The sequence below is a fragment of the Perognathus longimembris genome, chromosome 1, assembly GCF_023159225.1.
Source record: "Perognathus longimembris pacificus isolate PPM17 chromosome 1, ASM2315922v1, whole genome shotgun sequence".
Classification (NCBI taxonomy): Eukaryota; Metazoa; Chordata; class Mammalia; order Rodentia; family Heteromyidae; genus Perognathus; species Perognathus longimembris.
Genome location: NC_063161.1, coordinates 46,560,644 through 46,575,373, shown reverse-complemented (window position 1 = coordinate 46,575,373; position 14,730 = coordinate 46,560,644). Strand labels below are relative to the sequence as shown.

The 14,730-nt window shown below is 35.7% G+C and overlaps 1 pseudogene; it reads left to right on the top strand.

Moving 5' to 3' along the window:
* The first annotated feature begins 1,558 nt into the window (after positions 1 to 1,558).
* LOC125348369 lies at positions 1,559 to 11,607 on the top strand (annotated as a pseudogene).
* The last annotated feature ends 3,123 nt before the right edge of the window (positions 11,608 to 14,730 follow it).

Genomic DNA, 14,730 nt, shown 5'->3' with positions numbered 1-14,730 from the left:
AATGAATTTATTAAAAATTTAATAATTTCTGGATGCTGGTGGCTCATGTCTATTATCCTAGCTACTTAGGAAGATAAGATCTGAAGATCACAGTCTGAAATTGGCCTTGGTAGAAAGTCCATCAGACTCATAACTCCAAATAAAAAGCAAAAAAAAAAAATCTTGAGGTGAAGCTGTGGCTCAAGTGGTAGAGTATTAATACTTTGAGCACCAAAGCTGAGAAATATATATAAACTAAGAGAACAGCTGGGCACTGTTGGGTACTGTCTGTAATCCTAAGGAGGCTGAAACCTAAATATCCCAGTTCAAAGGCAGAAAGTCTGTGAGAATCTTATCTCCAACTAACCACCAGAAAACTGGAAATGGAACTGTGGTTCAAAGTGGTAGAGGACCACACTGGAGCTACCAATACAAGCATGTTCAGTGAAGTATAATTTACCACAGCCAAGATATGGATATGGCCCAGATGATTCCCCAGGACTGGCAAAAAAAGTCAAAACAATTCATAAACACCCAATAATTATAAAAACAAATTACACTGTCATCTAAAAGGTTGGGAAGTAAAAACTCTAATGTGTTACAGATGTTAATTGATAAAATGCATGTAAAAATAATTGATCAATTACTTAAAAAAAAACTATAGGGTTTATTTTGATTCAGTAATTCATTTTAAATTATCCTAAAAATCTAACCTTCAACAATAGTAAAAATTAACTTTAATGAATATTTGTTGCAAAATGCATATTCAGATTTTATTTGTTGGGGAACTACTAAATCTCCCCATTGGAACTAATCTAATAGCTGGCATACAAGAGAGTAATTAAATTATCATCAATCCTCTCAAAGGAGTGCTTTGCATCTGAAAGCAGATTTCAAATGTATCTGTGAATTGATGTGGTGTGTTTCACAAGATATGTTGTTCAGCAAATAAAACACAAATAAACAAAATACTTGTAGTGCAATACATTCAGAGGGGCTCAGCGGTCTAGAATCCTAGGTTCTCACTGCTCACATCTCTTTAAACTATGAGACCTGTAACTGTCATTTAAAAAGTTTGGTGTGTGGAATCAGCAGTGACTTTTCAGGATGCATACTTAAGAGAAAGAAAAGTGTGTGTGTGTGTGTGTGTGTGTGTGTGTTCACGCGCACGTGCATTCATGTGCATGCACAGAAGTGCATGATGATCTATAGAAACCATTTATGAATCATATAACCTGTAATTCCCTTAGCAGATGATGTTTTCCACCTCAGTTACCCAGAGAATTATTTTTCTTTGTGGAATAATTTCCTGACAAACACAGAGGCTTGCATCCTCCATTATATTAAAAGAAAGGCAACTGCATATTGTACTAATGTCATATCCACTGACATTTATAATATTCCAGAGAACTGAATGTAATAAATGAAGAAGAATGTAATTTGATCAATTTTGTAGTAACATTAAATAAATTAGTCACAAATAAAATCTCTATGATAACACTTAAACCACTTATAAGTTTCAGGATAGAATGAAGTGTTCAGGAGAAGAATGGATCATCGGTGCTCTCTCTTTACAAGGATGATGAGAGAGGTAATGAAGTATGGAAGATTTTTCCTAATTTCTAAAGGCAACCTACTAGATAGCTGTCAAACTATTAAAAGGTTAGTGATTTTTTAAATGTCTTTTTGCATTTTTGACTTACAGCTAATATTGTATGATTACAAGTGAGACACGCTGATTGTAAACTGAAAACCTCCTCATTTTGTGACAATAATATCTATGAAGACAAACTAGACATCATTGGCTCACATTGTGATCCTAGCTATTTAGCAGGCTGAGATCAGAGGATTACGTGCATTTTAGGCAATAAAACTAATTACGTTTACATATAAATCAATCCTAATTATTATAATGCTGCTGGAGAAAATTTTGTTTGAAAATCTCAATTCCTATGCAAACATGATAACTCTCATCAGAATATCCATGAATATAATTTTCCTCATTCATTTTATTTTCAATATCATTATGATTGGTGCTTTCTCAGCATAGTTAACTTAATAGTCTTGTTTTAAAAATGTTTTTTTTTTTTGACAGGGAAATATAATTTGAGAGAAGAGGATAAAGTATATAAAGACAAAGGTAACCTTTATTTTTATTTCCAGTTAGAGGTAAGTATTAATACTCTTAATTCCAACACAGTTTGGGCCTAGTGAACCTCTATGTTCTATAGTGAAGCTCTAATGCAGAAGGAAGAGGACAGAGACATTTGTAAAACTAATATGACATACACAGAAGTAGCATCGATCAGGTGTAATATACTATATGATTGAACTCAACTTTTCATTAATGTTGTAGCAGCATGTTACTTATGTCTACACTGATTCATAGTTTTGAAAGGGATAAAAACCTTTGAAGCAAATATTTAAAAGCTTCTTTCAGGGGCTGGGAATATGGCCTAGTGGCAAGAGAGCTTGCCTCGTATACATGAAGCCCTGGGTTTGATTCCCCAGCACCACATATACAGAAAACAGCCAGAAGTGGCACTGTGGCTCAAGTGGCAGAGTACTACTAACAGGGCTTACTAACAGGGACAGGGCTTAGGCCCTGAGTCCAAGCCCCAGGACTGGCAAAAAAAAAAAAAATTATTTTACTTGCTAATTTCTTAGAGTGTAAATGAAAGGGTCTCTCTTGTCTGGGCTGACTTGAAATGACATTTTTAAAACAAGGCTATTAAGTTAACAGTTTACTCTATTAAAACAAAGATATTAAATATTAAACCTTTAATATTGTTTAATAAATAATTTATTTTTGTAGCAAATGCTTGATTCAAATGAACATATGATTATTAATTATTTGTGTTCATCACTAATCATTTTACATTTGCTTCTATAATTTTGCATTGCTAAAACAGTCAGAAACAAACTGGGAAGATAGATTACTATGCCATTTGGTTTTAGCTGTGATAGAAAGATGAAGGAAATCTGAATAGTTTTCAAGGGGAATTTAAACTATGCTGAGAAAGCACCAATCATAATGATATTGAAAATAAAATGAATGAGGAAAATTATATTCATGGATATTCTGATAAGAGTTATCATGTTTGCATAAGAATTGAGATTTTCAAACAAAATTTTCTCCAGCAGCATTATAATAATTAGGATTGATTTATATGTAAACGTAATTAGTTTTATTGCCTAAAATGCACGTAAGTGCAGGCTGTAGAGTCGATTGCTCATGTTACCTTGTAAACTTTGAATGCTAGAAGTGAATCTGTGTATATATAATGGTCAGGGGAAAAAATTAACTTTTCCTTTAATATATGAATTTCCTAATCTATTGTGCTTTTGTCTATTTTCACCAAATTAATAACCCACATATTGCATACAAAATGACACAGTGCTGAAAACCTGTCATTTGTAAATATATGTACCCCTGTTTAGTATGCAAAAACATCATGGCAAATTGTTCTCTTTGACTCTTTCCATTAATTCCAGGTCCCCACCCTACCTCCATCCTCCACTGAAGCAAAACACTCACTGAGGTTTTACCATGAAGGTTACTCTTACTCTTTTGGAATTTTGTTAAAATCAGCCATACTAACATAATTAAGGAGAGATTACTCAGAAGAAGGATAAGAATGTCCAAGAACCACATCAGAAAATGTTCCTCATTGCTAGTCATAAAGGAACTACAAGTCAAAACAAGTCTGAGATTCCATCTCACCCACATTAGATGACCCAACATGGTGAAATTCAACAATAATAAATGATGGTGGGAATGTGGGGGGGAAGGACCTCTACCTACTACACAGTTATTAGGACCCCCACATTGGGCAACAGTCTGGAGGTTTCTCACAAAACTAAATGTAAATCTTCCCTAGGACCCAGCCACACCATCCATGGGCATCTACCAAGTGCATCACAAACCAGAATATCATCAAGACTCTGCACATCTATATTCATTGCTGCACAGTTTTCAATAGCCAAGCTACAGAAACAGCACAGATGCCCTACAAGAGATGACTGGATCCAAAACATGTGGCACTATGTACAATGGAATTTTACATAGCCAGTAGAAAGATAAACATCATGTTCCTTTCAGGGAAATGGATGGACCCAGAACAAGTCATTTTACATGAGGTAAGCCAAGCTCAGAGACAGAAAGGGCCCATGTTCACACATATAAGAAGAAGCTAGACCTAAAATAGATAAGGTCAAAATAAATTGTATAGGACTCTAGGCATTCACACACAGCGAGGCCTAAGGAGGACACTCTTAGGAGAGGAATACAAAGGTGCAACGTTTATGTCCATCTGATCATGTAAAATAATGCTTATCAAAGTAAACTCCAGGAAATGGAAAGGAAGATTTTTCTTTGTTGCTGTTTTTGTATTTTGCTTTTGTCTTGTTTGTTCATTTATTTATATTTAGAAGTTCATGGGGCTGGGGATATGGCCTAGTGGCAAGAGAGCTTGTCTCGTGTACATGAGGCCCTGGGTTCGATTCCCCAGCACCACATATACAGAAAACGGCCAGAAGTGGCGCTGTGGCTCAAGTGGCAGAGTGCTAGCCTTGAGCAAAAAGAAGCCAGGGACAGTGCTCAGGCCCTGAATCCAAGGCCCAGGACTGGCTTAAAAAAAAAAAAAAAAAAGAAGTGCAAAGAGGGCACAGGATTGGAGTTTGGACAAAGGGTAAACAAGTGCAGCACTGCTCCTCACTAGACACTATGCTGAAAATGAACTTTACAATCTGTGGGTTGGGACCAGTGGGAAAACCTGGGAGAGAGCAGGAGAAAGGGTGACATTATCCAAAGAGAAATGTCCTTTTTACCTGACTTATGTAACGGTAACTCCTTTGTACACCATCTTTAAAATAGCAGTTTTTAAAAGGAGCAAAAAGCAGTCACACCTCGTGAACTTTGTGTCCCTTTTTTTCTTATCAGAACCATGTTATTTTTCCTATACTCTTGCCAACATTCATACTTGGGTCTTTGGCTATCTAGACTCAGTAGTATGCCTGATTTTCTTCTCTCAGACATACTTTCCATTCCAATACAAGGTATACTCATTCTGTGAAAAAAAAAAAAAAGCAGGGTTGAAAAGTTTTATAAATCAGTATGAAAATTAAATACATTGAATGGATAGCCCCTGAAAACATATTTCCTTTACAATGTACTTTTAGATAAACTATGTCATACATGAGAGGTTGTTTTACAAGTTTTGGGGATTTCTACTCCTTACTTCCCATTCTCCAGACAGGCTGAAGAAATTCTCCTTAGAGGAAAAGGAAGAGACCTGTGTAGGGTCATAGTCTATATTCTATTGCTCCCTTTACACTCTACTTCTGCTTATGATTAATTCATTAATCTACTTGCTCTTAAATGCAATCTGCTTCATCACTTAGCTACTATTTTTGTTCATTTCTTTATTGTCAAAGTGTTGTACAGAGGGGTTAGAGTTTCATATGTAAGTCAGTAAGTTCGTTTCTTATCCAACTTGTTACCTCCTCCTTCATTTTTCCCCCTGCCTGCCCTTCATCCCCATTTCCCTCCCCGCCCCTGAGTTGTACAGTTGGTTTACAGCATATAGTTTTGTAAGTATTACTGTTGCATTGGTTTGTCTTATCTATCCTTTGTCTCTTAATTTTGATATTCCCTTTCCCTTGCCTCATTCCAATACACATATATGCAATATACAGTGATAAGAGGAGTAAAATCACGGGAAAGAAATACAAAAGAAAAAGGCTATAATTTCACATGGCATGTTGAAAATAACAACAATGATGATTAGCTACTATTTGAGTAACTGAGACAGCCAAAATTCAAATATTGCTGATTAGATATTTATGAAACAGATAATAAAGATTTATATTAGCCATTTCAGGGTAGATCTATGCTGGGTGGAGACAGGAAATATTAGTGGGAAAGGAGTTTAAATTTCAGTTATTTATTTTACTTACTGTTTTTATTGGCTTAAATCAGGTATACAAGTTTAGGGGACAGATTTTATTGTTACATCTTTACATATGTTTACACTGCATTTCAATTAATTTTACCCCCTGTCCCTACAGGTTTCCCTCTAAAAATAGTGTCCAATAACAGGTTTCCTTGTTTTCATCATTTCTATTTACATAGTTTCAAGTAATCTATTTTAACAATATTAAATTTTCTTTACCTTTGCCAGACACACCTGTCACCCAATAGTTCCACACACATACCCTGAAATTTTATATAGGTTAGAAACAATGCAGTTCTCTGGGGGAGGGGGCTGATTATTTGAGCTTTATGTATATTTGGCCATTATTTGACCTATATCTGGTAAAAGTCTTCTCTAATTCTGTGGGGTTTCTATTTTGCTTATTAACTGTTTCCTTTGCCTTGCAGAAACTCTTTAGTTTGATGCATTCCCACTTATCCTATAGAGCACAAACAAGGCCATGCTAAAGCTACTAACACAAACATGTTCACTGCAGCATTATTTACCATAGCCAAAATATGAAATCATCCCAGATGCCCTTCAGTGAACAAATGAATCAAGAAAATGTAGTATATATACACAATGGAATTCTATTCTTCCATAAGAAAGACTGTTTTAATGAAACTGAAAGACTTGGAAAAATATATTAAGGAAAGTAAGCTAAATCCAAAGAAGCATGGGTTGCATGGTTTCCCTCATTTGTAATAATTAGAATGTGATTTTAAACCTACTAGCACACCCAATGAATGGTAGAAGACAAAAAAATTATACTTGGACATGATAAATTAAGCAGGACTTTAAACATTCACATGATGAGACCAAAGGAAGATATTCTTAGGAAAGGATCACAAGTAGGTATGTTCATATGATCCTAGAAAATGATGCTTATGGAAATGCACTCCAAGAAATGAAAATATGAGGCTCTCTTATTTTACTTTTTGTGGTGTTTTCTTTTCTGTTCTTTCCTTTTGTTTCTGTGTTGTTGTTGTTTCTGAGACTTTTGTGTTGTATGTAAGTTTATTTGATTTGGGAAAGGCAAGGCGAAGCAGAGAAATGGTGGAACAAAGGGTGAACTAATTCAGCAGTGTTACTCAATAGACATTATGCTGAAAATTAAATATACAACTTGTAGTGAAAGGAGGTCAGGAAGGAAAAACAGAGAAAACAAGCAAAGGTGTTCAAAAGGACATAAGTGTAACAGTAAAAAGAAATTTCACAATTCTCTGTGCTGGTAGACTGAAATAAAACGTCCACAGTTTCAAGATTCTAAGGCCTACAGGCTAGAATCTTTCTTTTTCTCTCCTAGGTTTGGGTAGTTGTAAGTATTCTATGGCATTCCTTTGCTGATTGGGCCACCATTTGCTAATTTCTATCTCCATCTTTCCATGGTTTTCTTGCCTCTGTATGAGCTTTTCTACTCTATTGTATTTTGACTACTTCTGAACCAATCAATCACACCGGCACAGAATTGCCTTACACAAAGGTCCTATTTATGACATAAAATTTGAAGTATGCATTATTCAATCCACTCAAAGTAACATTTTTGTTTAATATACTAAATACCAGTACACATTCCATCATGCTCAATTTTACTTCTGAAAAAGTTAATTTTAGAATGGCTTTCGATTGACAAAGAAATTGGAAATGGAGCACTTTACATTCACAAATACTCTTCACACAATTTCTGTAATCAGTCATGAATTACAATTATGGTACTTTCATCACCTTAGTGAATAAATGAGTTATTTTAAATTAAACTGCTTGTTAACTTCAGTAAAGGCCACTTAAATTTCAAGCACTTTGCAAACCCTTGGGAAATAATTCACTGTAACTCAGTTACCTAGAGAATTTGATGATTTTGTTAAGTAATTTTCTGTAGGACCCAGAGGCTTAAATTCTTCACTATATTAAGAGAAGGCCACTTTTTATAGTTCATATTTACTGGGGTTTACAGTGTTTCTTCACATCGGAGAAAGTAGTGAAGTGTAGCAAAGTGGGTAACTTCATAGACTTGTCACAGCATGAAATAAATTAGTCAAAAAGCGTGTCTCAAAGAGAATATTGAAATTACTGGTATATTTCAGAGTAGAATGAATTTCTCAGAAGAATAAACCATCGATGTTTTCTCCTTTTGCTTTTTTTATATTTCCTGTGTAAATAATGCAGAAAGATCACAAGACATAATGATTTAAACTGAAAAGATTTTGATGCCTATGATATTCCTAATGCTCAATATTTGCTTTATTTTTGATAAAGAATACTTTGTGCTTTAGATAACAAAATCTACTATAATCCTCAATACAGCAAACATAGCATTACCTAGTTTTCATCTCAGGATAAAGTTAATTATTTTAGTGTGATGATAAAGAAATACCTAAGAAAGAATTTCCTTGGGGGAGTCAGTAATCATTTGGGGAGAAATGTCTTATAGTTTAAATTCTAGAAATTTTATAATTATAATTTGTATAAAAAGTTGCCTAAGAAATTTTATGAAACAGTGTAATTTTAAAGGCATGATTTCTGAAAAATGCCTCTTTTAATCTCACCCTTTGTTCTGAATGCAAGGTATTAATTTTATCCTTAATTTCACTTTCCCATATACTGTATTTAAAGCTGGAATACAGTGATGGCATATATTCTCAGCAGATACAAGATTATCTTTTCTGATTTAATTGTCACTTTACCTGACATTTTAATATCAGTATTCTAATAGGGCTATTTATACTATGCACAATTTGTCTCAACTGCATGTCTACCATTCATTGTGAGTCTGAAATTTATCATTTACTTTCAAATGTTTTCATTCAGATTATGTGGACTAAAAATATTCCTATATTCTTACTAATTAATTATCAAAGTTTAAATATTATTCATAGAATCATACACTAGTTTGAAAGTTCTTCCCTTATTGCTTCTTACTTACATGTTCATAAAATCTCCAATGACTGTAATCTTTTATTTTGTTCTTTACCTATTTAAAATACTTATTCTTTTCTTATGGTTTCCATATTTTTCTCCTATACATTTTATTCCCTTTTAAGAACATGACCAAAACTCAGATACGGGGCTGGGGATATAGCCTAGTGGCAAGAATGCCTGCCTCGGATACATGAGGCCCTAGGTTCGATTCCCCAGCACCACATATACAGAAAACGGCCAGAAGCGGCGCTGTGGCTCAAGTGGCAGAGTGCTAGCCTTGAGCGGGAAGAAGCCAGGGACAGTGCTCAGGCCCTGAGTCCAAGGCCCAGGACTGGCCAAAAAAAAAAAAAAAAAAAAAAACTCAGATACACTTCTCTTTACCAATAACATTTAATGCTGCATGGAATATTTTTAGTAACATAAAGTTGTTTTTGCTATGTGCATTTGCACAAGTTAACTGTCAATATTGAAATTGTCTTGGGAAGGTAATGTCATCTGGCTCAAGAACATCAAAACTGAAGCTTGGGGTTCTCCACAAGATTAAAAAATCTATATTTCTTACGTAAAAATGAACAAAAACAAATAATAGTTAGATAACATTTAAAAATAAGGTAGTTTAAGTTTTGATTCATTGAATGAAATAGTACAAGTAAATAAATCCTAATGACCAATCTAGGTTCAGATTTTCCCTCTATGTGTGTTTTCACTTAAAGTTTGGACTGTTGTTCATATGTAATTTGGGATCTACTTTATAATTTCTAATGTTTACTGAGATATGTTATACCTTGACTTTTGCACGTTATGTAAGAAAACAAAAGTACATTTCCTAAGTGTGATGGATCTTGTAATTATTCAGATAAAATTCTCAGTACTTGTTATAGTTTTGGAAATACAGTTTTATTAGAAGATGGATTCAAGTTGCTCTAGGCTGGTATATTGCCACTTGTGTTGTGCCTGTAGTCAATTCAAGGTGTTCCAGAAGTTCTGTTTGTCTGAACTAACATAAGGATCTGTAAAACATGACTGTACATGGCATGAGTCCATCAACACCATTTTCCTACTTGTACCTAAAATGGTACTTATTCCCATTATTTTTCCAGGAGTTTTCCATATAAAAGGAGAATTGGAAGAAACCATGCAAGAGACACTGTATTTATCATAGCAGGTTATATCTATAAGCCATCCTTGACAAATTAAATTTTCTTGTTCCTTCTCAATTATTTTCTAAGAACAACTTAAGAATTTTTATTACTGTTCTCACCTTAGGAAATACTCATTTGGATAGCTTCATGTATGTTTTTGTCATTTTTTCCTTCTTAAAAGTTTCCCAAAGTAGTCATTATGGCTACTATAATGCCATTATGGCTAGCTACTACTCATGCCATTGCTGTAACCATTGTGACACTCAACTGACTTTAGTGTTCAATGAAGGGAAAAAGTTAAAAAAAATCAACTATTTGAAGAGCCTATTGAGATCTAATGTGCAAAATATGTATCATATATCAATGCAATCAAAGACTAGTATTTCAAAACAACATCATCCTTCTGTATTGCCAAGTAAGACTCAATCTCAGACTACTGAAAAATCCTGTAAATGTACTGAGTGAGTGGAAACTATATTTGTTGTGATGAGCTCTAAGATGGTTTGTGAAAACATTCCTGCTTTCCTTAGTGAGTTTCTGAGAGTAGCACATTGTAGGACAGAAAGGGAAGAAAAGCTTAAGAGTAAATACCTGTTTTTATTTTCTGTAGATGTGACAAAGCAAAAGAAATTAAGAACAAATCACAAGAGGTAGTGTTCATTTTACTGGGACTGACAGATGACCCTCAGCTACAAATTATGGTTTTCCTGTTTCTATTTTTGAACTACACCTTGAGCCTGATGGGGAACTTTGTCATCATCTTGTTCACACTGCTGGACCCCTGTCTCAAAACTCCAATGTATTTCTTCCTTCAAAATTTTCCCTTCTTAGAAATTTGCTTTACAACAATCTGCATCCCACGGTTTTTGACCAGCATTCTCACTGGAGACAAAAGAATTTCCTACTGTGATTGTGCAGCACAACTATTCTTTATTTTTCTAGTAGGAGTTATCAAGTTTTATCTCCTGGCAGTCATGTCCTATGACCATTATGTGGCCATCTGTAAACCCTTGCATTACCCTGTGATCATGAACACCAAAGTGTGCTACCAGCTGGTGCTCAGTACCTAGGGTATTGGATTCATGAACGTCATTCCACCTATCATCTTTGGACTTCAGTTGGATTTCTGTGCATCCACAAAAATTGATCATTTCATCTGTGATGCCTGTCTTATCCTGCAGCTCACTTGCACAGATACATGGTTCATAGAATTGTTGACTTTTGTCTTTTGTCTGATGACACTTTTCATCACATTGTTTTTTGTGATTCTCTCTTACACATTCATCATCAGGACCATTCTCAAATTCCCCTCTGTCCAACAAGGGAAAAAGGCCTTTTCCACTTGTTCATTACATATGGTTGTTGTCTCTATTACTTATGAGGGTTGTATCTTTATGTGTATAAAAACTTCAGCAAAGGATAGGATAGTCACTTTCACAAAAATCATAGCTCTGCTGTATATCTCTGTGGTCCCTTTACTGAACCCTTTCATTTATACTGTAAGAAATCAGCAGGTAAAGGAAGCTTTTAAATATTTGCTTCAAAGATTTTGTTCTTTTCAAAACAATGAGTCAAAATTTATGCCTAAATAGCCTCTGCTGCAACATAAAAAATTAACAGGAATATCAAAATGGCAGGCTATAGACAAGATACCAGAACTCTTATCTACTCAGTGAGAAACACAAAACTCTAACCTGAAAAAAACAACTGGAGAGAGGATGCCAAAAAATGTCATATAGTCAGAGCTTAACACCAATCAAGAAACATTAAACTTATAAGTCAGGTAGAGGAGAATACTCGACAAAACAGCAAGTCCACATACCCAGGTTTAGCACAACCTGTCTGGCCAGAAGTGACAGCTCTATGCAGATCATAGCCTGATGTGGCCATGTGCACAATAAAGAGCCCACTCAGAACAAAACCACATTTGGTTCAGACCTCTGCTTTGGCTATCCTGACAGCTAGAGCAGCCATCAGATTCCCAGTCAACCCTCTGCTCCATAGTGATCGTCACCCAACTCAGGTTTCTTCATGGAGTACCTTGCTTATAAAACAGCAACTGAAGTGCAATAGAGAAACGTCAAAGGTGAATCCCAGGAAGGAGATCATGCAAAGTACCAAACACCATGACTCTTGGGCTTCCCCCACCCCACCCCCGACTCCTTCTCCAGGCAGGAAGAAGAGTTGGAGAACTCAACCCTAGGCTCAGAAGCAGATATGGGCCATAGGAAGGTGGCAGAAGGAACAAAAACAGACAAAATTCTGAGCTCAGAACCCAGAAACTATGTAGACCTCAGCCTGTACCAGCAAAGTGAAGATTTAACTTCCTTCACATTATGTTAGGAATTTGTACTTGGGGAAGTTAGAGTCAAGGGACAAGGTTTGGTAATGGATACTCAGAGAAGGCTCATACTAGGCTAGAGAGAATGCAGCCTCTGATGGACATTGGACATGGGTGAACCCTTTGTTCCAGGACAAAGCCTGGGGCTCCTCCTATTCAGAGACTATACCAGTCTTGGCCCATACTCCATAACCTAAGGACTTAACCCCCTACAAGCTGGGACAATATCTTGGGAGATCCCTTTAGGTCTGAACAGCCACAGTAGGTCAGGACTTATCATGGCCTCTCTCCTTGGGAAAGACCTCAGTGAGACCTCTAACATCAGCCAGTAGACAGGTCAGGGAACCTCTTAAATCCCACGCATGCATCCCCACATGTGATTCTGCCAGCATGTCTCTGAGGGGTGGGTTCTACACACAGCCTTGACCATCTGTGCATCCACAAGAGAAATACTGCCAGCCACTCAGAGCACCAGGGGGTGAGCACCCACCCAAGCCTGACCTTTTACCCATGAGCAGGAAAGCCTCCAACAGCATCAGGTAGGGGTTGTATTCACCCAACTGGATTCAAAAGCCTGTGTGCACTTCTAACATGAGAAGGCACTGCTCGCAGCATCAAGGATTGAACTCAGACCACACATCCTCTAAAGCCAGCACAGGCAGGTATCCCTACATGGAACACTCCCACCTGTAGTGCCAGGGGTCTGTGCTCACCTTGACAGCCCACAGCACCAGGGTTCAAGCCAAAAAGCCTTCTGCATGTCTGTGTACAAAACCCTCCCACACATTATGCCTGGAGATAGCACTCAGCTGGACACAGTTGAGGAACATGTGTATAGTCATGAAATAAAAAGATAGAATATTGATGATTAAAAGGACAATGATTAAAATAAAGACACATCAGTGTTTGTATATGTAGGAGGCATGTTCCATAGACATTTCAGTTGAAATGTTAGGAGTAGCAACATCTCTGAATGAATACACTCAATAACCACACATTATTTCTAAATATAACTTTCCAAGAGAAGCACTGGAATTTATAATAGAAATTGTGATTCCATGCCTGAAATAGGAGAAAATATAAGCTGAGAAAAGCATTTTCTTGGGCCAGAAAAATAAAGATGAAGCTGATTCAAAAAGATTCAGAATCTAGCCAGAAAATACCAGTCGTGGTGATCTAAGGATCTTCGAGGGGGAAATGATTGTAGGCCTTAGAGGAAGTAAGTATCAAGAAGAATTTTGAGTATATTATAAATGACAGAAATTAACATAGTAACAGAAAACAAGATGTTACAAAATGACACAGACCCAATGTGAAAGATAACAATGAAAAAATGAGCAATAATATTTTCTCATTACTTAAGTATATACTGAATATCCATTAGTCACTTTGATGAAAATATGAAATTACTGGATCATAAATGTGTAAGGATACTAATTTTAATTACAAAAGTGTACTGGAAACCTGGAAATCAAATTCTTAACCAAGTGATCAAAGCTAACATTGATTACGCAGGTTGACATCATGTAATCCAGAGAGTCAGCAGGAGAACAGGTCCCTACAGCAGTCTTCACAAAAATTTCAACCATCATTTGCTTATGAGAAACTATTGAAACAAAATACTTAATGGAACTGAACAACTTTGTATTTTGCAGCCTTAACAAAGGGCTCCAAACCTGATAACCTAAAGCAGTAAAATGAATTATTCTTTCACCACTCTACATGCTGGTAGACTGAAACCAACCTGTAAAGAGTGCCAAGTTTCATAATATACAAGTTTTATAATTTGTGTAAAAAACTTGTGTAAGAAATTTTACGAATTAGTATAATTTTAAAGTCATCATTTCTGAAAATAACCTATTTTAATCTTACCCTTTGTTCTGAATGCAAGGTATTATTTTTATCTTTAATTTCATTTTCCCATATTTATAACCGTAATATAGTGATGGTTATATTTTTCCTCAATAGATACAAGACTGTCTTACTCATTTAATTGAAAGTTTAACTCATTTTATTTTATTTTCATTAATACTACTTTACTAATCAAATTTGTGACCGAATGAGAAATTCTTGAGAGTGAGTACCATGTCTTTATATCTCTAGGGTCTGGATCTCTGCCTAGCATATGAGATTTTTTTCCCAAAGGTGCTTTATGAAAATTTGAATACAATTATAAGTAGAGAATGTTATATAGCATTGGAAGATCCCAAGGAGTCCTCTTTGGGCACAGATGTCATGTCACAATGGTAGAACTGGTTCATTGTCCACAAAAGTCATCTTTGATCTTCCATACTCTGGAGTTAGAAGAGGATGTGAGTGAGAAAATTCTTATGACATCATTGTAAATTCTCTATTCATGGTTCTGTGTCCATGT